Source organism: Triturus cristatus, chromosome 3_1, assembly GCF_964204655.1.
Source record: "Triturus cristatus chromosome 3_1, aTriCri1.1, whole genome shotgun sequence".
NCBI classification, from domain to species: Eukaryota; Metazoa; Chordata; class Amphibia; order Caudata; family Salamandridae; genus Triturus; species Triturus cristatus.
Genome location: NC_140583.1, coordinates 306,145,282 through 306,169,723, shown reverse-complemented (window position 1 = coordinate 306,169,723; position 24,442 = coordinate 306,145,282).

Sequence of the window (24,442 nt, the reverse complement as noted above, 5' to 3'; positions counted from 1 at the left end):
GAGGGGAGTTTAATAGTGTGCTTGGTGTCAACCTAGACCAACCTTTTCCCACACTACCCCTCTCTACTACTTCATCTAATGCGAGAGCACTTAACAGCTGGCTACTAAATTGAGTTCTTGCTGATATTTGGCACACACTTAATGCTATAACAAACGTATATACCTGCTACTCTGTGCCAAACTCCCTACATGTCAGGATTGACAGACTGGTGGGCACATCTAAACTCGCACCATACGTCATCCGCATTGATTACCTAGGTCGCACCCATTCGGACCATGACACACAGTATTTACAACTTGCGTGGACTATGAACACTCCTCCGATTCCCACATAGCGACTGCAACAAGTGGCCCTAGAAGACCCTCCTTTCTGCTTATCCGTGGGAACGGCCATAGATGAATATTATGATTCTAATGATGCCACCACAGAAATGTGTTCAATGGAACGGGACGCATTCAAAGTGACATGACTTGGCATGTGTCATGGCCTGCAGTGGAATATTCGCAAAAACCTAGACACTGACATAGCATATATTGAGCGGAAGCTGTTACGTTTGGAAAATGCAGGTAGCCCTTCTGGAATGCCAAGCCTGGCAGAAGCACACAGAGAACGTGCAGCGCTCATGGCACGATTGAGATTTCACAATTATGCTGCCCACTCGGCCAAAACTCATGCTGTAGCGGACAAGGCGGACTCTCTCTTGGCCTCGCTAATCCGTTAGATTGGCCTTAGCAGCCCCATCAGTGGAATACGTTCCACTGACGGTTCTCTTCTTTACCCACAGAGAGAGATTCATGATGGACTGACCAGTTACTACACTTCCCTTTATCGACACTTACCACTGCTGCCCCAGAGGATATTACTTTCTTTTTAACTGCCGTGTCACTGCCACAAATCATGCAGGACCAGAGGCAGGAGCTAGAAGAACCCATTACACCATTCGAAATACATGAAGCGATACGGGCGTTCGCAATGGGTAGAACCCCAAGCCCAGACGGTTTGCCCGCGGAGTTTCATAAGGCTTACTCCCAGTTGCTGCTACCCCATTTGGGATGAGATGTTGAGGAACTCCTGTCTCCCAGCCTCCTTATGTGAAGCACTTCTGATTTCATTGCCAAAACCTGGCAGGGACCCAGAAGCACTAAGATCATACAGGCTGTTGGCCTTACTGAACACAGACTATAAAATCTTAGCAATAGTTTTGGCGCATAGGCTATCCCTGTTGACCCCAGAAATAATACACTCAGAACAAAATGGGTTTGTCCCGACCTGCACCACCTCCCTCAATCTGCAGCGATTTGTTCGCACACTGTAATACGCTTCAGCTACTTGGCCCCAATGCTGGCTGTTTGTTTCTGGATCTGGAACGAGCCTTTGACTCGCTGGAGTGGCCTTTCCTGCTAACAGTAATACCCCATTATGGTTTTGGAGAAAGGTTTACTAGATATGTCCGACTGCTATACACGTTACAGCTCGCTAGGATGAGGACGGAGCCCCTCATGTCTGAACCTAGACACATAGGACGTGGTACAAGACAGGGATGACCCCTCTCACCACTGCTTTTTTTCCCTCGTGGTGGAGCCTCTGGCAGCTCATTATCGCGCTCGGGGTTCCCGAGTGGGGCATACCACTAGGAGACGTCACCCACGCTGTATCTTTATGTGCAGATAACCTGCTTATATATTTAAGAGATATCTCCTCCATCCCCGCAGGCATCATACGCACAGTTTGCTGCTCTTTCAGGCCTGCGGGTCAATTGGAAAAAATATTTTTATTCCTGTTTATCTCCACTATGCCCAACCCACACCTTACCATCGACACAACTCCAATCACTTGGCAGCCAACTACGTGGACCTCTTTGACAGCATTTTGGTGTGAGCAGTCACGTCACTGAGCGCCGAGATGGCTTTTTGGAAAACGCTTCCCTTGTTGGTAACTGGCCGAATTGCATTACTCAAAATGGCTGCGCTCCCTCATCTCCTGTATTATTCTGTGAACCTTCCCCTACTTGTATGTGCTTACTTTTTCTGCTTGTTTGAAAGTGTGATGGGAGACTTTCTCTGGAACAACTCCAGGTGTCATGTAGCATTGGTAAAGCTGTGTTAACCTATAAATCATGGTGGCCTTGCAGAACCCAACTTTGAGCAATACTATCTGGCGGCACAGCTTCAATGAGTGGCATGGTGCCTCTCTGCTTCGCAACTGTCAGACACAGCCATGTTGCTACCAGCCTGGAGCCTATCTAATACATTACCGTTAATTCACCCCTGTACTTGACCCCTACTGCCACAGCCTACATTACTGCTGGTTGCCTATCGCTGCTATCAGAGGAGCCATTACCTTACATGCCAGGCTCTCCCTTATGCCCCAGCGTGGCCCTATTAGGCAAGCCACGTGGTGTTCACCACCAGAGTAGAACTGACCAAATGTGAAGCCGTTGGAATCCGGACAACAGGTGATCTTTATAGGGGGTACACTCTAATCTTACGAAACTCTTGTGGTGGAGGACAGACTCCCTGTGGGACAGTATGTACTGCATGCTTCCCTCGTAGGGGCATTGGATTGAAGCTGGGGAGATATGACCCATGAACCACCTACACACCTTACAATACAATACTTACATCTCCTAGGTCGAGGCACGCACCTGGTACACTGGCTGGCGGGGTCCCTACACTCACATACAGCACTGTCTCTCAAAACCGCTATGCGGCAAGTGGGAGGTAGACTTGAGCTGGCCTTATCTTGACAAAGAATGGGATACAGTGTTGGAGAGCCCCGTCAAGGTCCCCTGAAATGCCAGATTCCGGCTGATTCAACTGTATGTTGTACATGAAGCCTATCTTACCCCTGATAAAACAAATAAATATTTTGGGCGCGCTGATGCCGCCTGCCATCGCTGCCAGCTAACAAATGCAGACCTCTGCACATGCTTTGGGCCTGCCCCCGGTTACAACACTACTGCCAGGAAATAGTAGACCACTTGAAGCACTGCAGACAGAACACTCATGGTTACATAGGAGGTATTCATTTTAGGGTTATATCACAGGGACAAGAAATACAAAGTCACATCTAGATTTATTGACTTAGGGCTACTATTGGACACAAGCCTAATTAACCGCAGATGGAAATCACCTGACTTGCCCCACACACCATGTCACGGTCTGGCTGCTCTCATTCACTAACTGGGCACAGGCAGAAAGCACCGTTGTACATAGAGAAGATAACTTTGGACTCCGGAAATACCCTATTGCTACGTATTGAGCCTCTCTAATGACAGACTTACACACTGAAGTACCGGTTGGTTCCATAGCCCACAGCGGTCATTCTGAGAGAGGCGACGAAGTGGGGGAGGGGGACCGTGAAACACCTCCCGACACTGTGGAACCCATTTAGGACACCACTCTTAGCTGTCATCCACCCTGCACTGACATTTATTAGCACAGCGGTAGTTGAAGACATGGAAGCATAAACTCACCTAGGTAAATATACAAGAAACACTGAATGGTGGAGAGAAGGGATTTGTTGATAGGAACAATCTGACTCAGGTAGCCATATAACAAGTTTATATTCTACCTGAAGAAAATATTGTTTGGATCTGCTTCTAATTTCTGGAATGATTGATTGTGATTACTAACTGAAGTTCATCACTTGTACTAAAATGACAATTAATAAATGCTACATCTATGTACAGTTAATAATTTTGCATTCATTGACATCTTCATGCACAATATTGTACACTGTATGAATCATAACACCATTGTATGTAATATATCTCTACTTATCTGTATCATGAAAAACAATAAAACAGATTTAAACAAAAAAAAACAAATTCCATACAATCATCGTGTACAGAAACACAGATTTCAATTCTGCAAACAGACAAGGATGGTGTCTACCACAAAGTACCACCATTAGAGCCATCTCTTTTGGTATGCTTGAGTTACCAAATGAAAAAGTTCTAGATCTGTTACCACTATTTCCTTGGGGAGTCAGGATTGTCATATTCTGAGGCTACACATTCCACCTGTTAACTTTTCTGGTTAGGGGTACAGCCGGTGCCCTGTGAGCCTCCAGGACTAAGGCCAACATATCCTGATGGTGTGCATAGAATCAGTTGTGCACAGTTTTGATGTTTATGTTGTCAAACAAGTGCAAAGTTTTTACTGAGAAAGTATAAGTTGTCCGATGTTGGCAATGTTGTGTAAATAACGGTGTCTACAATGGTGAAAACAAAACATTTCATTGTGTGTAGGAAAGTAAGATCTGCTTTCATGGTTACCCTAACTTTTTGCTTAGTGTTAGTATGTTTTTGACTAGTCTGACTGGGATCCTGCTAATTAGGACCCCAGTCACTGTGCTTCTTCCCTAATTTTTTTAAAGAAAAAAAAATGTTTTTGTTTATATTTTTGGCAAACAAAAGAGAACAAACCATAACAATAACAAAGTCGGTTGCAGTCATGCAGTAACGTACATTACTAAGCCATACATCGTACAATACATTATTATTGCCATGACGGGCCTCTTGAAAAATCTTTGGTTTTTGATGTGTCGCCGTGATCGGGTTAGGTGCTCAGGTTTCAATGCAAGGAGGAGCATGCAAGTATACAGAGGCGCAATACCTATCTGTGTCTAATGCCAGTTATGGCATGATCTATGCCGGTTCTCAACAGTTCCCCGTGCTAGTGAGTAATGCAAGTGGCGCCATTAAGATTGGGACCGTAGTAATAGATAGTGCAGAGAACGAAGTGGGACTCGGTTCCAGCACCCCAGACATAAGTAGGACACAAAGCGATTTAGGAAAACACATAGTACTGGTATTCCCTCCGATACGAGTGTACTCATGCACTGCAGCGTCTGAAGTAAATGAAATACTATATGACATATGGGAATACTGAAATGTTCTTATGTGTATTGATGTTTAAAAAGTGATGTTTTTTTCTTACCCATCTTGTCCAGTGAGTTATGTATTATGTATATGTGTTTTTTATATATGTAATGTCTATTTTGAAATATTGAAGAGATTTTTATGTACTAGGTGAAGGGATACTTATATGTTAATAAGCTTTTGATGAAAAAAGAAGTAATAAGCATGCAAGCACAGGGTCAATAAAAGGGACTTCTGTGACAGAAAACGTATTGTGATTTATGGTGTCAGAGGTATTGTGCTTGTTGAAATATTAGATTATTGTTTCCGGCCTCTGTCTTCCTTAATTGAATCATTCCTCTTAGTTAGATGTCCACTAAAGTACCCAGGGCATGGGTACACCAGTGGTCTTCCATGGGCTGCTGCATGTATTGTGCCACCCATGGGAGCCAACTCAAACTGTGACTACAGGTCTGTCATTGCAGCCTGTGTGGGTTGGTGCTTGTACCTCTCATGACAGATATAAGATTCCTTATATCTGAGGTCACTACACTTAAAACCTATGTGTCACCCCTATGGCAGGCTCTTCAGTCCTGAGGACATTGTGCTTGGTTATAAGTGTGAGGGTGCCCCTGCATGAGCAGGACACCCCTACAAACCTCAGAGTTGATTCTCCAGTTTTTGTAAGTGCGGTCAGCGATTTTGGTACATATAGTGGACATCAGTCATTACGAGATGTCTAACTGTATAGAGTCTCCCTTGGGGAATCCCCCTATACTCCCGGTATCAGCTTTTTAGAGTCTAACAGGAAGATAGTGCTACTGCTGACCACAGACACGATTCTGCCCACCTGCTGTTGAGCCAAACTCGAGCAGGGGAAAGTAGAAGAAAAGGTTCCTGTCGCAGGGAGGTGTGACCGCCTCCCAGACAGGACATAGTGTATTGGGCTGGGGTGGGGGCACTTCCAAGCGCCACCAGACTGCTTTGAAGGCACATTTGGTGCCCTCCTTGCATACTCCAGTTTGAACCAGTTCAGGGGAGCCCTGAGGTCCCACTCTGGCGCAAAACTGGACAAAGGACATCCTCCCCTCTGTCCAACCCCTCCTCTAAGAGGGGACCCTTGAGTTGTTCCAACCCTTCCTTTAGGATACTTAAGCACATACCTGTGGATGGGTCTTCAGATTTGTCGTGGGACAAGACTCAAGACTAAAACCACATCACTCTACGACCATCTGGACACTTGGACTTTGCCTGGAACGGAGACTGTATCAAGGAAGACTCATGCTGCTTTTGGTCTCGGTGTTCTGCAAGTTTTCCTTGTCCTCTGTGTCTGTGCTTCATCCAGGACCTTCAACAGACCTTTGAGCTTCAAGGACACCAGAAGTAACCTCCCTTGGAGTGAAGGAGTCCCTCCCCGGCATCTGCAGGCACCGCAATGAAGCTGACTGGTCTGCTGCTCCTGACGTCCCACGGACTTCAAAAGGCTCAGCAACACAGTTGGTGATTCTGCAACTCCCCCAAGGCCTGACCTGTCCTCTCTGCTATTTTGAAGCCAGTATCCCTCGTCTGAACTGCTGGGACCAAACCCCTGTGCACCGTGTTGACTTACCGTTGCCAAGATTTGTTGGCTCTGCACTCCAGAGATCTTGGGGCTATAAGAAGCTCCAGCCTCCAGCATCTCTTCCTTCCAAGTACAGTATCCTTACCACATCCTCGGCACTGTGGGCCTTCTTTCTTGGTAAGCTGCTCGAGGTCCTCTTGCGACTCCTGTGTCTTCTGCCTGTGAGTCCTCCAGAGTGTCTTTTTCTGCTCTAGTGGGGTTCCGGTTTGCTCGGTGCCTACTCTGACTTTCCTGATTGTGGTGAGACTCTTGGACCTTGCTGATCTCAACATTGCTCCTTCTTCGCTTCCCCCACCAGTTGCAGCTGCCAAGGCTTGTTGATGCTCCCGATGGACACCGACCCCCTACTTCTCGACTTCCGACGTGGAACAGCTTGTGCGCAGCTCCTGGTCTTCATCAGCATCGCCTGGTCCTCACAGCTGTGGCAACAAGGTCATCGTCAGCTCCTCTGAACCGTCGGACAGCGGTGGACATTGCTCTTCCGTGCCTCCTGATCACCTCCGAGTGGCATAGACTCATTCTCCTCTGCTTATAGGTTGTCCTATCAAGAATCCACCCTTGGAGTCCACCGGACTCTTGCACAGTCTTCTCCTGAAGTCCTCCATTGTGGTCTACGGCGGTTTCTGACGTCACTTCTCACCTATGGACCAGGCTTCCCTGGTGTAGGTATCCTGGTTCCTGGGGTATCCAGGGTTGAGGTGACTCTCCAACCTTCTGTCTTCCATGGGGTTTCTTCAGGGTTCTTTGAGAAGGGTCGTTCTTAAAAACTGCAACTGCGACTTCCTTGTTGACTTCTTTTGGACACAGGTCTGTGTTTCCATCTGCACACAGCCTCCATGTCGTTCCTGGGTACATTCCATAGGTGGTTCCTTGAGTCCCCAGCCACTCTGAGTTTCTTGGTCCAAGTCCCAACTTTGTTTGCAGTTCGCATTCCACTTCTATAGTATATGGATTGATCCCTCCCTAGAGACCACTGTATTTTATGCTTACTTACTTATTTGCAATTGAAGTATTATTGTGTATTTGTGTTGATATCTCCAAATAGGAGATATACCAATGTGTTAGTTAGTGTTGTATAAGAAATATAAATATTTTTATATATACCTTGTGTGGTTCTTTTTCATTTAACCTACACTCCATGATTATACTGGTAAAATAGGGTGCTTAACACTCCTGCAGCATGACCAACAGAATCCTAGAAGGTCAGAAGGGCAGGATTACTTTAGCATGGGTGGAGGTCAAGAAGAAGGGTCAGAGGTGGCTCATTCATATGATCCCACTTTTGAGCCAGACCAGGAGGAGTCTGATGACTCCACACTGATGAACTCTGATACCCCAGGGAATAGTACAGATGGTACAGAGGGAGTCCCCTAGAGGTAGGTCCCCCTTTCTTTCCTCCTGGGAGGGTGAAAGAGCCCAGGGGAGGTCTAGGTCCTTCTTTGTCAATCCCAGGTGCTATAGCACTTCTATTGGGACCTCCATCTATAGTCAGAGGAAGGACTCCTTAGAAAGGGAATACCACCTGCTCAAGCTTGAGAGAGCCAAGCCGAGGCTCAAGAAGGAGCAGTTGGCCGTTGACAAGGAGGCCCTGGAGGTGCAGAAGGTTAGGAAGAATTTGGGACTAGGGTCCCATGGTGACGGCACTGGCGAACCTAGGTTCAGGGAGACTTCCTTTGATAATAGGAACCAGAACACGAGGGGATGATATCAATAAATTGATCACTGCCTTGGCGAGGGCCTGTAAAGTTCAGAAGGTTCCTCAAGGGCAGTGGGCAGCTATCCTGTGTCTCTCCTGTGCTAACAAAAGTAGAGACAAACTTCTCACTGTTATGGAGGAAGAGGCTGACAACTACTCAGTATTAAAGAGGGTCCTCATAGATGGGTTTGGTTTAACCACTGAACAATACAGGGTTACGTTTAGGGACACACAGAAGGCACACACCCAATACTGGGTTGATTTTGTAGACAGTGCTATTACGGGTCTGGAAAGATGGCTTAATGAAAGCAATGTACATGACTATGAGGAACTGTACAATTTATTGATGAGGGAGCACATACTTAATAATTGTCAAAATCAGCAACTGCACCAGTACCTGGTGGAATCTGATCTGACCTCTCCCCAAGAATTGGGAAAGAAGACAGACAAATGGGTCCACACCAGGGTCAATCAGAAAAACAATGGTGGTGGTGGGGACCAGAAGAAGCAAGAGTCTTCTAAGGCCTAAGAGAAGTGTTAGCAGAAAGGTAAAGGCAAAAAGGAATCTTCACAAGGTCCCCAACAATCTTCCACTAGGGGTGGGTCCCAAACCTCCTCTTCCTCTGACAAGAAACCTTGGTGTTACCTGAGTAAGGAGAAAGGCCATACAGCAAGGGATGCCAATTGCTCTAAAGCTAACACTAAATAAACTACTACTGCTGCACCTAAGGCAACTGGCACCCCTAGCACCAGTACAAGTAATAGTAGTACCCCCAAAAGATTAGTAGTGTTAACCTTGGGTTTTTGACATGGGTTCTGGCCTAGTTGGAACCCCCACTCAGGCTGTTATTGTCTGTGACAGTGGCATGGAACTTACCACTTTACTTGTAAGTCCCACTAACTTGGGAAAGTACAGGTAGCAATCTCTGATTAATGGTCAAGGAGCTGTGGCATACAGGGACACAGGGGCCAGTGTCACTATGGTGACAGAAAAACTTGTGTCTCCTGAAAAGATCATACTTGCTCAAATTAACCAAGTGATCAATGTGAACAATGTCAGGACTGATAATTTGTTGTCAGTTGTAAATCTCAGCTGGGGAGGGGTAACTGGCCCTAAAAAAGTTGTGGTTTCCCCTATGAGGTGTCTGTTGGGCAATGACTTAGAAACTTTCGCCTGGTCTGAAGCGGAATTTAGGAAACATGCAAAGATGATGGGTATCTCTGCCAGTGCATTTGCTGTTACCAGGGCTCAGGCCAAACAGTTAGGCACTGAAAGAGCTCTGGATTCTGAAAGAATGGACCAGCTAGCCCCTAAGAGAAAGAGCAGGAAGTGTAAGGAATGGGTCCCATAGGATCTATTGGGAATATGGGCTAATGTTTTCTGAGTGCAGAGACTCCAAGTGTGGTGCCACCAGGAGGTTGGTCATACCTCAGAAATTCAAGGGTTTACTTTTATCCCTTGCACATGACATTCCCCTTGCACAACGTATTGGGCAAAGCAGAGACTTTGAACAGGCTTGTCCCTTATTTTCACTGGCCCTACATTTCTGAAAATACCAAAGCGTTTTGTCGCTCCTGTGTCACTTGCCAAGACAGTAGTAAGTCAGGTGGCACTACAAAGCCCCCCTTAATTCCACTTCCAGTGGTTGGGGTTTCCTTTGAGAGGGTAGGGATAGACATTGTTAGTCCCTTAAATCCTGCAACAGCCTCTGGACTTTTTTACATCTTAGTGGTGGTGAACCATGCCATTAGGTATCTAGAAGCTATTCCACTTAGGACCACTACGGGTCCGGTGGTGGTGAGGGCCCTCCGTGGAATCTTTTTCAGAGATGGGTTCCCTAAGTAGGGCGTGTCAGTCAGAGGTACTAACGTCATGTCTAGCTACATCACTGGTATGTGGAAAGAGTGTGGTGTTAACTATAAGTTTACCACACTCTACCATCCACAGGGCAATGGGCTTGTTGGAAGGTTTAACGAGACCCTCAAAGGTATGATCATGAGACTCCAAGAAAAGCTGAGGTGAAAATAGGATGTCTTACTAGCCTGCCTGCCCGTTGCATACAGAGTGGTTCCTCAGAAGGGGGTGGGCTACAGCCCATTTTAACTTCTGTTTGGACCTCCAGTTAGGGGTCCATTGTGTCTGGTTAAGGAAGCCTCTCAAACCTCTTAAACAGGAGATTGTGAACTATGTCCTTGGCCTGCGTTCTCATATGAATGAGTACATGAAGAAGGCCAGCAAAAACCTTGAAGCCAGCCTGGAGCTTCAGAAAGCTTGGCATGACCAAAAGGCTGTACTGTTTCCCAGCCAGGACAGAAAGTGTGTGTGTTGGAGCCTGTGGCCCCAGGAGCTCTCCAGGACAAGTGGATTGCCCCCCCACGGTATATTTGAGAGAAAAGGTGAGGTCACCTACTTGGTTGACCTAGGCACTCCCAGAAGTCCTCACAGAGTTCTTCATGTGAACCGCCTAAAGCCTTTTATTGACGGGGCTGAATGAGCTTGCTCATGGCAACTGATGAGAAACAGGAGAAACAGAATGACCCTTTCCCTGCTCTCCTCTCTTAAGACCCTTTTGATGGGTCCGTTGATGTAATAGCCTTGGAAGACAGCCTCACTGACCAGCAACAAGATGATTGTAGGCAGGTCCTCAATCGGTTTCCCCGCTTGTTTCCTCTGACTCCCAGCCAAACTACCTGGCATACCCATGAAGTTTACACAGTTGACAGTCTGCCTGTCAAGAGTAAAATCTACAGATAGCCTGACCATGTCAGAGATTGCATCAGGACATAGGTCCAAAAGATGCTGGAGTTGGGGTCATAGAACCTTTGGATAGCCCTTGGGCTAGTTCTGTAATCCTTGTGTCAAAACCTCACACCCAAAATGGTAAGAGAGAGATGAGGTTTTATGGAGGATATAAAGGTCTCAATACAGTCACCAGGACTGATGCCCATCCAATTCCCAGGGCAGATCTGCCGTCATGTGGTTGCTAGAGTCATTGTCGACATCTTTAAGTGAGCATGAGCCCGATAGCCATGATGCTGCTTTTGCACACAACACTACATGTCTTTAGTTTTACATAGCTCGGTTTATACCTTTATCTTGAGAATTCTCTGCTGTGCTTGTTCTCCGCCTGTTCCTGGAGTTTAGTCTGAACATTGTGAGCAAGGTCGATAAACACTGACTCTTGTTATTTGGTTCTGGTCTGGTTCCTAGCACATAGACAAAACCTTCTGTCTTTCACAGGGATTTCTTCAGGGCCCTTCTTCAAAACTGCAACCACGACTTCCCTGTTGACTTCTATTGGACAAGTGTCTGTGTTTCCTCTCTGCATGCATCCTCTGTGAGGTTCCTGGGTACATACCTTGGGTGGATACTTGAGTGCCCAGCTCCTGTGAGTCTCCTCGTCCAAGTCGCAACTTCGGTCGCAATTCGCATTCCACTTGTTTGGTATATGGTTTGCCCCCCCCCCCCAGACCGCTGTGTTTTTTGCTTACTTACCTATTTGCAATTGAATTATTATTGTGTATTTGTGTTGATATTTCCACGTAGGAGATATACCAATGTGTTAGTGAATGTTGTGTAACAAATAGGCATATTGTTATAAATACAATGTGTGTTTCTTTTTTATTTGACCTACACTCCTTAATTAAATTGGTAAAATAAGCTGCTTAACACTCTTTCAAGATAAGCTTGAAGGCTGCTCATCACAGCTACCACTTGGAGAACTTTCAAAGGTTATCAAGTACCACTAAAATCACCATAAGGGTTGCCCGTATTAGTGCAAGGTGCATCACTTAAATAAGGGTGCACCATATACTAAGACAGACTCCTACAATGTGCCACTATATATAGTGTCACTTGAAAATACAATATAATATTCTAAATCAACTGTACGAATGTCCCAGTCATCAAAGATGCTGCCAGGAGTAATAACATAATTTAGCAAAATGCAAAAAACATACGGGAATTGTAGTCTCTCTGTTGGTCCAAATATATCATAGGATACCTATTAAAAACAATTCCATCAGGAACCGAAACTGCTGAAATGTTCACGAGGGACAGGTCTCTTTGCACTTTGTGTGATGAAGAATGAAGCCTTATAAAGCCTTGTTTGCCAGTTCAATAGAAGAACATTCTGGGAGAGGGTACCCGTTCAAAAGTAAGAAAGAAACAGTCACAAAACCAATCCAAAGAAAGATGAAAAGTAAAAAAATGTAAATCAAGGTAAGATTAAATTATGTCCTTTTAAGCCATATGAAAAATGCATGTGGTCCACGCCGTGAAGGTGGGTCAGACTAATCCGGAGAAAACTCATAAAAAGCCAACAAAGTAGCCTGTGGCAGTTTGTGACAATGTAAGATGGTTGTGGAGCTGTGTAGAACTAGATAACTCCAATGGTGGGGTGTTATAAACAACTTAATTGTTTGCTTCTTATGTTGAAATCTGTGAAGCCATACATAATAATTGTATGGTGTTTGTAGATGTAACCGGAAGTAGTGAAACTTCAGTATTAGTTGTCCCCAGCCGGGGAGAAGAAACCTCATTGTTGGTTAAAGATTGTAAAGAGATTTCCTGCATGTTAGTGAGAGGAGGCAAGTAATTGCCTAGGATATCTTGAGGCCTATTATGTAGAACCAGCCACATAGTGTGGTTTGATAGAAATGCAGGACAAGGAATAGGGAGGCTGGAGAGGGCACAGGCATGGGGAACATTACTCGATGACTTAAGGAATGAGGAACAGGAATCTGCGCCTAGCACACCTCAGGGACCGTCCCAACCTGGAAGTCTGGCCCAGGTGGACCCCGGGGGGGAAACAGCATGAGGGCCACGGAACGCAACGACATGCCGAACCAGCAGCCCCGGAGAGGAGAACGCAGCCCGACACACCTGGCCACAGTAGAGGATGACCCAGACCATGCGCACACATCAGAGACTCATAGGTTTCGTACTTGACAGCAGTGCGGGGGGTGGGAGAGGGGAGTTAATTAGGAGTTGGGGGGCAGTTTTTAAACAGAAGTCAAGTAGATAACAGTATCAGGAATGGGTTCCTTAGAAATGACTAATGCTAAGAAGCGGCTGATAACGGCAACCTGAACCACTGTAACATAAGTAATGAACTATGGTTTTTTCAATTGATGGTTAAACATGTGTATATGGACCAATGGTGAAAAATGAAAATCCAATAAAATCTGTTTAAAATAAAAATAGTTTGGTTTGATGAGATCAGTCGAAACAAACCTCTTGTGCTTGCTGCTAGGAAGAGGTGGAAAAACTACAGTTCTGGTACGTTTAACAGCCATGACAGGTGCTCTGTAATATAGCCCAAACACCGACTTGTCCATTATTTTCTCCAACACTAGATCACCGATCTTCGTAATCCAACCAGAAGTTGCTGGTGCTGCCTTCACTTTACCTGTGGCAGAATGTCTCTGTAGCTCATTGCTATGCTCGTTTCAGAAGTTGTTTAGTTCCTGTAGGGCAACCAAACTTTCACTGATATCAAAAGGCGTTTCTGTTGCCCCTGCACTGTGACTATCAAGGACTAGAAACCACATCTTAATCCCAAACAGGACTTCATAGGGAGTCCGACCACCCAAGGATCTTCTTAGCAGATTATTTAACACTGTCTGTACCCCATACAGGTGATGGACCTAACTACTTTAAGGTACAGTTTTTCCTCTCTACAACCCCATTAATTTCCCTCATGATAGTAGGGGGAGGAGTAGTACACGGTCACACCCAAAGGTTCTCATGGTATCTTGATTAGCTTTAGATGGAAATTGAATGTGGCTACTACATATGTGCTGGTGAAGACTTGCAAGTCCTTTATAATAGTTCAAGCGTCAGCTGATCGCTGTGGGGCTATGCCCATAGGAATCGAGAGCAAAAATCCACTGCTAACATGATGTAATTATAAGACCCAGTAGAGTTTAGGGGTCCACAATGATCCAGGTAAACACAACCCATAGGTTTGTTTGAGATAAATAGAGGTGTCTTTGGTGGGCGATCTGTGATGGAAACTTTGATTTGTTGACAAATGTCACATTTGAGGACATAGTCTTTTGTCTATTTGCATAGACCTGGCCACCATTAGCGGTGCTGCAATAGGGAAATTGGAGCTGCAACCCCTGTATGAGCAGATGTTAGAGCCTTGTGTACGGTTAGGATTAGTCCTAACCTGCAGTCTGAATTAGGAATTACTCTGTCCCCCACTCCGGGTAGATGAGCATACAGAATGTTTTGCACATTCAACTATTAGGAGTATTTTGTTGAAAACCCTTTTGGTAAGGGGGCACGACAGTGCAAAGCAGTGACAGCCTTAATAATGTCTCCATCTATTCTTGTACTGGAATGACTCACTTCAACTATGGGAGTAGTCTGCACCGTTGTGTATTCCAACACGTTGGTGGTTCAGTGTGTGAATTAAATGAGCCCGCAGCAAACTTGTTTTGAGTTTTGCCACCTGTCCAGTAGCATTTTATGCTTATCTGTGTACCTTTTCGACTCTGAATTCAATCTGGCTCCAATAGTGTAGATACTCATTGTACGACTGGACACAATAATACGAGTAACACACTATAAGTGTGAGGAACTAAGGATCTGTGTTCTCAGGTGCCAGACATAGAGCTTTAAGTTGCACCAGCTGAACAGTGCAATCACCTGGTGACACCATTTATGTTTTAAGAGGCTGGAATTCTCCATCCCTCATTTTACCCTTAGCCACTGTGCAAGCGGCTGAGTATTGATGTTTTGTTCCAACTGCAGGCTGGGCAGAACCATCAGTATAAATTACGAAGTCATAATGATCTAGAGGCATTATTTTATTGGGCAGAGGATATTCATGTTCATATTGGAGGTATGCTTGTGTCTGTAATGTAGAGTGATGGTGATGGCTATCCTGTCTGCCGAAATATAAATCATGCTTGTGACTGAGTAACCCATCTGCCGAAATCGAACTCAGGCATATAATCTACAACTGTTGCTGTTAATGAATTGGCCCACTGTGTCCATCTTGAATGTTAATGTTTTGCTTTAGGAACGCTGGGCTTTGTGTCAGCCACTAATACTGGAATCGGGGTCGCAACACTTTTTTGTTTTCCCTGAGCCAATGATCTTTTTTTCACTACACCATTCTGTACTTCTGTCGGTATCTTTTCAGTCAGTGCAAAATACATCTCTGCATTTTTATTTTTTTTATGGAGTTTTATATAGCGCGTACTTGACCCGGTATCGGGTATCAGAGCACTTAACATAGCACTAGTTGCGTTACATGAGGACACGTTCATTTTTTGTTGTTGTTAGGCATGGGGAGATTAAGTGATTTGCCCAGAATTACAGGAAGTTCAGCGTCATTGCCTAGACTCGAACCCAGTTCCCCAGATTCAAGGCCGACCGCCCTAGCCATTAGGCCAACTCCTCTCCCCATTGGTGTATTAATGTGATTTATATACAATTGGTACAGTGTCACCCTAATTGAATGTGACATATGTGTAATCTGAGGTCTCCGCGATTACGCAGATCACCAAATTTGAACTGTTAACATGTGTGTGTATATATTTTGAAGCTAGCATGTCAGCTTGTAGAGAATGCAATATCTCAGTATGTTGTAGTGTCCAATGTGTGCTTGGGAAGTCTGGACAAATGAAATCATAAAATGGTTTTACCCTTTGTGAATAATATGGTATGTTTGTTCTGCCAGGATTTAGAAAACACAATACGGATTGGAGCTTTTTCGATGTGTTTGGTGGTTATAAAAGCGTGCACTTCTCTAGGAAATGTGTTGCTAGACTTTTGCCTTCACTTGACATCTCATATCTCAAGAACAGGACAATGAAATTGAGCTTGTAGCCAATGTGAGCAAATCCTAGAATTATCCGTTTTACTCTGACCCAGTGTGTTGCTAAGTCATCTTCCATAATTATCTGTAATTGACATAGGACAATGCTTTTTCATCAAATTGTTGTAACAGTTCTGTTACACAGGCTGAGAACAGCACACAGCTATTCTTATACCCTTGTGGCAATTAACATATGGGTGCTAAATGTAGTCAGGTACCTGCTTTCAGGCACTATATTTTGACGGAAAAACCCATTTTTTAGATGTCGACTGTGGTTTTATATTTCTTGTGCCCTTTATTGTTGATTAGTGCTACGCAATACTCGTTTTGTACTGTAAATGTACATGTTTCACTGTTCAATTGTCTGTTTTCTAAGACTAAACGATATGAATGATCTGGTTTCATTACTGGAAACAAAGGATTGCTCATTGGTGAGGTGCAACTTTCTATTACACTCTGATATTCAAGTTGTGAGAGTATTTCTCTAACCTGTTATTTTATTTCATGTTCAATGGGATATTGTGGTTGTGCTGGTAGGCTGGACCTTATGGGTCTAATGTGGTAAGAAGATCCTTCATCCCAACCCACGTGGGTGCGGTCTGATCCAGGGCTTGAGCTAGGGCCTACTCCTTGGTGTATGTGTGGTTTTTTTCTGATAATCAACTTTATTAGTTTCAAGAGCAAATTACAAAGAAGCATTCTTGGCAGTAAAATCACACACAATGATTGAGGAGACCCAATGGACATAAAAGGACATAGACCTGTAAGGTAGTTGCAGATAGAATAAAAAACCAAAACACACAATCACCCACGAACAATCTTAGGCAACAAGCATATACACCTCCTAGGGCCGCAGGTTGAACCACTTACCCCATACCTTCCCAAAAAGCTCGGGACATCCCGCGCCTCAAAGAGGGCCTCCTCTTGGGCACCGCCCCAGTCCACTCCCCTTCTCCATTTCCGCCTAGTCGGCGGCTTGGCCTGGGACCAAAGCGCCGCTATGTCCCTTTTCACCACCACCAACACTGTTCCCAGGAAGCGCTTATCGGCCCGGGATCCATCAAGACCATCAAACACCCCCAGGATCAGGCGCACCGGGTCGTGAGGGACCTCCCAACCCAGGGTCTGCGTGAGCTCCAGTTCCACCCCCGCCCAAAAGGGTTCCAGGACGGGGCATTGCCAGGTCATGTGATAGAAATCCGCAGGGGCGTGATTACAACGCGCGCAAGAGGGAGAAGGCCGCAAACGGGCCCTGTAAAGGCACGCTGTGGTAAGGTATGCCGCATGGAGATAATAGAGTTGGACCAGACGCAGCTTGGAGGAGGCTGTCAGGGTCTTGGGAGCCATAAGGGCATCCCTCCAATCAGCGTCCTCTAGGGGACCCAGCCACCCCTGGAACGGTATATGCGCAATGCCCCCCCTCTGCCCAGGTTCCCCATCATCACTTGGGCCTCTAGGGGACTGAATTCCGGAAAGGAGGTGGGAGACGGAATGTGCTTTCTTAGGGCATGCCTTAATTGTAAGTATTTATAAAACTGGGAGGAGTGGTGTGAGTAACATTGTTGGAGATCCACAAACGATTGGATGTGGTCCCCTACCCAAACTTATCCGAGGCGCGAGATCCCGATGTGGTCCCAGCGACTGAAGCCTTGAAGGGACGAATTTTCCCTCAACCAGGTACCACTCCACAAGGGCGTCTGCCGGGTAAGAGTCCCCCCCCAGCGTGTGTGACATAGGGCCAAGCGCCATGCCACGAACACCGATCGGGTGATGGGGGTGAGGGTTCATGGTACGGGAGCCCCATACAGATAGGCCTGGAGCTGCTGGAAATCCAGTGACCGGAGTTCCACCCAGTATGCCGAGTCAGACCAGCCCCCCGCGAACCAGTCGTGGATCACAAGGAGCCTCGTGGACAGGTAGTAGAGGTGGAGATTGGTAACCCCCATGCCCCCGTCGTAGGAAGGTATGCGACAGTGCGCCAGGGATAATCGCGGCCGTCCGCTTCCCCACAAAAACCGAGAGAGAGTACTGTCTAGTTCCCGGAACCAGCTCCCTGGGAGGGAAAGAGTAATGATCTGCAAGATGTACAAAAAACGGGGTAGGACCATCATTTTGTAAAGGGCACTTCTGCCAAGGGGATTAAGGGGGAAGGATTGCCATTTCCGGAGGTCCGCTTTGGCTTTGGAGACCAGGGGTGCAACGTTCAGGGCCCATTCAAGTTCCGGAAGGAGAGCGACCCACACCGCCAAGTATTTGAACGATTGCCTGCGCAAGGGAATGGATGATTGCCAGTCGAAGCAAGCCCGGGATGGGTGCAAGGGGACCAGTGTGGATTTTGCTGGATTGAGCCGGAGCCCAGAGACTCGTTCGAAGGCCGAAAGGGCGGCCAGGCAACACAGGCCCGAACTCTCAGGGTCCGCCAGGAAAAGAAGAACGTCGTCAGCATATAAGGCGATCTTGTCAATCTGAGCCGGATCCCAAGCCCAGTCACGGATACCCGGATCCTGACGGATGAGGGAAGCCAGCGGCTCCATTGCTAACGCAAATAAGAGCGGCGAGAGCGGGCAGCCCTGGAGAGTGCCCCTATGAATTGGAAAAGTATCAGAAAGCACGCCATTAATCAGAACCCTCGCCTTGAGACTGGAGTACAGTACCCGGACCAGGCGCCGAAATGGGAGCCCAAAACCCATCACCTCCAATACGTCCCACAGATAGCTTCAGTCCACCGTGTCGAAAGCTTTTTCATTTTTTTTTTTTTTTTTTTTAAAAACCTTTATTACAATTTCGAAAAGATACAAGTATGGGCCTACAACCAACAGGCCGGCCGCTAAACGCAGTGTAAACATAGGCATGACTTAAGATGCACATCAATGAGGCTACAAAAGAGTTACTAAAGTGCTAATCATCGCAGTCCGCCAAAGCCGCAGTCCATAAACAAACAGAAAAGGTTTCATATTTTTGAAAAACAGAAAACATCAAACACACAAGGCAGAGGAGGGTAATAGCAGGAACATGTGCTCCTCGTATCGAGGGAGTAAACCAATCCGGGTAGACAGAGGGGGGGGGGCAAGGCAGAAGCGACAAATTCGCATGTCGCAGGAGCATACAGGAATGCGGGGGGCTAGGGAGACAGAGCGGCATCCATCTCACGCGTCTGGGGCGGGGCGCAAATACCTCCACGATAGGAGTTCCAGGGACCCCACACCTTAATCCACTTCCCAGGCTTGCCTCTCGCCACATACACCGTTTTCTCTCTAAACATACACCAGTCCATGTGTTCCTTCCACTCGGAGACCGTTGGCGGCCTCTGTGAGCCCCACAATTGTGCAATGTCACGCTTCGCTATCATATAGCCCAGAGTCACCCATTGCGTCTGCGTCACATTATAATCAGTCGGTTCCCAGACATTCAGCAAGCATCTACGTGCCTCCGGCAACAAGGCAACATGCGTGACTTCCTCCAACACCGCATGCACTTTGCACCAAAACCGAGTCACCTCCGGACACTCCCACAAGATATGGAGAAAAGTCCCCAATAGCCCACAGCCTCGCTTACACAAACCATCCACCGAATACCCCATACGCATCAAACGAGGCCCCGTGACGTACACTCTATGCAGTATCTTAAGCTGGACGAACCGCAATCGGGCCGGGATAGCCACCTCTTTCGGTGAGGCCACCGCTGACACCCAATCCTCGTCGTCCAGCTCTATACCGTCGGCAATCCATGTCTCCCGCAATGAGGCCAGCAAACACATTCGATCATTGATAAGCTTTTTATAAATCAACGAAATGGTGCTATCCGGCACGTAGCCGTCCAATACTCTGTCTTCCAACGGGGAATGCTCCGGAATAGACGCCACGTCTGAAAACACGGAACACAAGGCATGATGAACTTGAACATATCGATAGTATTCCCTATCATTCAACTGGTATTCCGTTTTCAGCATGTCGAACGTCTTAAATTTCCCTTTCGTCCAGAGATCCCCTACCGTGCTGATACCGATCGTATCCCACTTCTCAAAGCCTTTCGTAGTATACAGACAACCCAAACGTTGGGACGCGTACAATGGCGTAGCCCGAGTCAAGCGATCCCTCCACCCCATCGCCGCATTTGCTGCATGCCACACCTGCACCGCGACCCGCGTCGGGCCCGTCAACCGCGCATCAAGGGACCCCGAGTATAGAGCTCGATTATAGTCTCCGCCTGGCAGCAGTAATTTGTCCATCTCGAAAGCCGGGTTCAAAGCAGGGCCATACATCCCGTGATTGACGGCAGCCAACTGGGAGGCCCAGTAATATCGCTTAATGTCAGGGAGGGCGACCCCCCCGTCATACCACGGTAGGGTCAGTTTGGCAAGAGCAATCCGCGGCCGCCCATCCCAAAACAATCGACGCTGGAGACACTCCACCTCCCGAAAGTAGCGGGCCGGCACTACGTCCATAGTGTTCTGCAGGGCGTACAAAAAGCGTGGTAGCGACATCATTTTGAACAATGCCGCCCGGCCGAGCGGCGAGAGCGGCAGCCGCCGCCAACCCGCCACATCTGCCCGTAGGCGCTGAAGGGGGGGGAGAAGATTCCGTTCATACCGGGCCACCGGATCCAGGGTTATAAAGATACCCAAATACGTGAACCCCGACTCCGCAATCTGAATAGGGCACCCCCGCGGAAGGGGGGGGGCCTCCCCAAAGAGAACGTAGACACAAGACTTAGCCCAGTTAATTACCAATCCGGAATTGCGACCAAAGGAGCTCAACACATCCACCAATACAATGAGCGATTTGCGCGGAGATGCAAGATACAAGAGGATATCGTCCGCATATAGGGAAACACGATCCTCCGGCGTCCATCTAAGGCCACGTATCGAGGGGTGCCACCGTAACCATTCCGCAAGGGGCTCCAAACAAAGCGCAAAGAGAAGGGGCGACAGTGGACATCCCTGTCGGGTGCCCCTACCCAAAACAAAGGGGGCCGACACCCGTCCGTTGACCACTACCTGTGCCAGTGGGTTATCATAAAGCAATTTCACCCAGCCGATAAACCTCTGGCCAAACCCAAACTTCGCCAACGCCGCCCAGATGTATGGCCATTCCAAGGTGTCGAACGCCATGGTAGCGTCCAAGGACGCCAAGATGGCCGGTTCTCGAATGAATGGGGCGCGAGCAAGGACGCCATGCAGTCGCCGCAGGTTCAAAGCGGTATTGCGATGGGGTATAAAACCGGATTGATCCTGATGAATCAGGTCGCCCACAACCCGGATCAGACGATTGGCCAGTACCTTGGCGAGGATTTTGGGCTCCGCGTTTAACAAAGAGATAGGCCTGTAAGAAGTACACCGATCCCGCGGCTTCCCCTCCTTATGAACAACAACAATAGTAGCAAGACGTTGGTCAGAAGGGAGGGAGCCCGCAGCCTGAGCCTCAAGGAACATGTCCCGGAGATACGGGGCGATCGCATCTGGACGCAGCTTATACAATTCAATGGGGAGTCCATTAGGACCCATGGCCTTACCCGAGGCAATGGAGCGAATGGCCAAAGCAATCTCATCTGGCGATAGGGCCGCATCCATCAATACTTTATCCTCATCAGATAGGGAAGGCAGAGTAATATCTCGAAGCAGCAGTCGAGAGTCTTCCTCCGATCGCTCTGAGACCGGAGAGTAGACCCCGCGAAAATACTCCGCAAAGCAATCAACAATGTCACCGGGGTCCGTCACACGCACACAATCCACCCTCTCAATCTCCGGCACCACTCGACTCGCTCTCTCCTTCTTATCCAACCAAGCAATCAACTTCCCGGCCTTATCACCCATATCATACAACCGCCCCTGTTGCTCTCTGCTCATACTCCTAGCAGATTCAGTAACCAGCGCCTTATAGTCGGCCTGCTTAAGCTCCAGCACATGCAATCTGTCATCCGTAACACCTCGCTCCAAATCACTCTCCAACTCGGTGATCTCATTTTCTAGCCGAACAACCTCCTGCGCCTCGCATTTTTTGTTGTGGGAAATGAGAGATAGGGCCTGGCCCCGGAGCACCATCTTAAAGGCCTCCCAAAGGGAGGTGGCAGAAGACACCGACCCCACGTTATCTTCAAAATAGTGTTCCAAAGACTTAACTAGGTCTGCACGAATCGTGGGGTTCCGGAGGTACCAGGGGTTGATCGGGGCCACCCTCCCCTCCGCCCCCAGGGCGATATCTAGGTGTAGCAAAAGGGGGGAGTGATCAGATATACCGCGCGCCAAGTGTCGCACCTCTCCGATCATCCCCGCCTGGGCCGCAGGCACTAGCATATAGTCAAGCCTCGAAAGACTACCGTGGGCCCCGGAGTGGAAGGTGTATTGTGCTTGTCTAGGGAGTTTCAACCGCCAGCAATCTATCAGTCCTAGGGTATCCAGAAAGCCCCCCAACCAGTTCTGGGCCCGAGGGAGGTCCCTAGGGGGTAGCGATCCTCAACACCGGAAACCACCGCATTAAAGTCCCCCCCCAGAACCAACACCCCCCCCGGGAGCCCAAGCAGCAGGCGCCCCAAATCCGCGTAGGTGGCCGTCTGCAGGCCCGGCGGCACGTAGACCGCGACAAGCGAAATCAATCTACCCTCCCACCTCCCCACTAGCGCAGTGTAGCGCCCTCTGTCGTCGTGGAGCACCTCATCCACCACCAGCGGGAGAGAGGTCCTGACTAAGATGCCCACTCCCCTCGAGCCAGAGGTGAAACCAGAATGGGCCAGGAGGCGATATCCGCGTCTGTTCATGGCATGAAAAGAGTTCCCTATGAGGTGCGTTTCCTGCAGGAACACAATGTCAGGTGAGATACGTTTCAGGAACTGCAGGACTACCCCCCGCTTAATCCTGTCCCCCAGCCCGTTCACATTCCAGGAAAGAAGTCTCAGTCCCCTACCCCCCATCCCTCCCAGTACAAAACATCCCCCTCCCGGGGAGCACAATCATAATAGCACAGCAAAAATGATTACCCCGCCTTGTGAAACAAACAAACAAACCCCAACCCCCCCCATCAACCCCAACAAAACTCCCCCCTCCCTGCACCCCTGTGTGAGCCCAAACAGCCCCCCCAACATGCAGTGTGCCTGTCGCCCCAATATGAAAAAAGACAAGAAAAGACCCCAGAAGGAGGAAAGGGCCCCAGCAAGCCCCCCACAACCTCCAAATACCACGGGGCAAAACGTTACAAACTGGAGTCCAGTGCAGCCACAGGTGCAAAACGTTACCAATACCGTCCATCACCAGGATCACTGTTCCATGCCTATTCCGTCAAGCCCTCTCCGCTCTCCGTCATCCGACCCTCCCGATCTCGACTCCGGGGCAGGGCATCCAGCCACTCTACCACCGCCTCCGGCCGGTCGAAGAAGTGGGAGCGACTATCCAACTCGACACGCAGCCTAGCCGGGAATAGCATCGCATACTTGAACTCCATGTCTCTCAAGCGCCGTTTGATGGCCGAGAACCCCATCCGTTGCTTTTGAACCGCTTGTGTAAAGTCTGGGTAAAAACTAACATTAGAGTTTTCAAATCGTAGTGGGCCAGCCATCCTCGACGCCTGCAGGATAGCGTCTCTATCCCGAAAATTAAAAAGTCGGGCAATGATAGGCCGCGGGGGGGCACCCACCTTGGGCGCACCCCCCGGAATCCTGTGGGCCCGTTCCACAGCGAAGAACTTGCTCAGCCCTTCGGGTGCTAGATGAGTCACCACCAGATCCTCCACAAAAAGATCCACAGCAGATTCCTCCGACCGTTCGGGCACGCCGATAATGCGGACGTTGTTCCGTCTGGCCCTGCCTTCGGAGTCCTCAAGGCGACGATCGGTCAGGTCACTGGCGAGCTGCAACCGCCGCACCGTCGTCTGCAAGGCGGCCACATCTACCGTTAGGCGCGACGCTGCTTGGGTCAATGAGTCGACCCGGTCATTGGTTTTCGACAGGTCCGCTCTGACCAAGGTGACATCGATCAGCACTGAGTCCAATTTGTTAGCCAGAGTATCCAATTGCTGGTTCACAGTCACCTTCATCTCCTCAATGGCCCCCATGACATCCAACAGGGTCAATTCGGATGATGCGCCCGAGGCCTCCTTGGGCGGCTCAGGCGATTTACGCGATCCACTAGGGGATCCCTTTGGCTGTGCATAGCGGTCCATATTGTTGGCCTGGGAATAGGCTCCCCTCCGGGTAGATTTGGGTTTCAGTTTGTCGCCGTCCACTCTCGTCGTCATCGTCAGCCATCAGCAACGTCAGCACCCTCTAGCACCCGGAGGAAGGCCAGGAGATCCGGGCCGCCAACCGAACGAGGCCCGTTCACAGCTCAAGACTAGGCCTTGCACTCCGTACCCCGTGCAGCTCTCCCAGTGTCCCACACATCAGTTTCAGTAGCTCAACTCGAAACCGAAAGTGAAAGCACGGGGTCCGGGGCAGG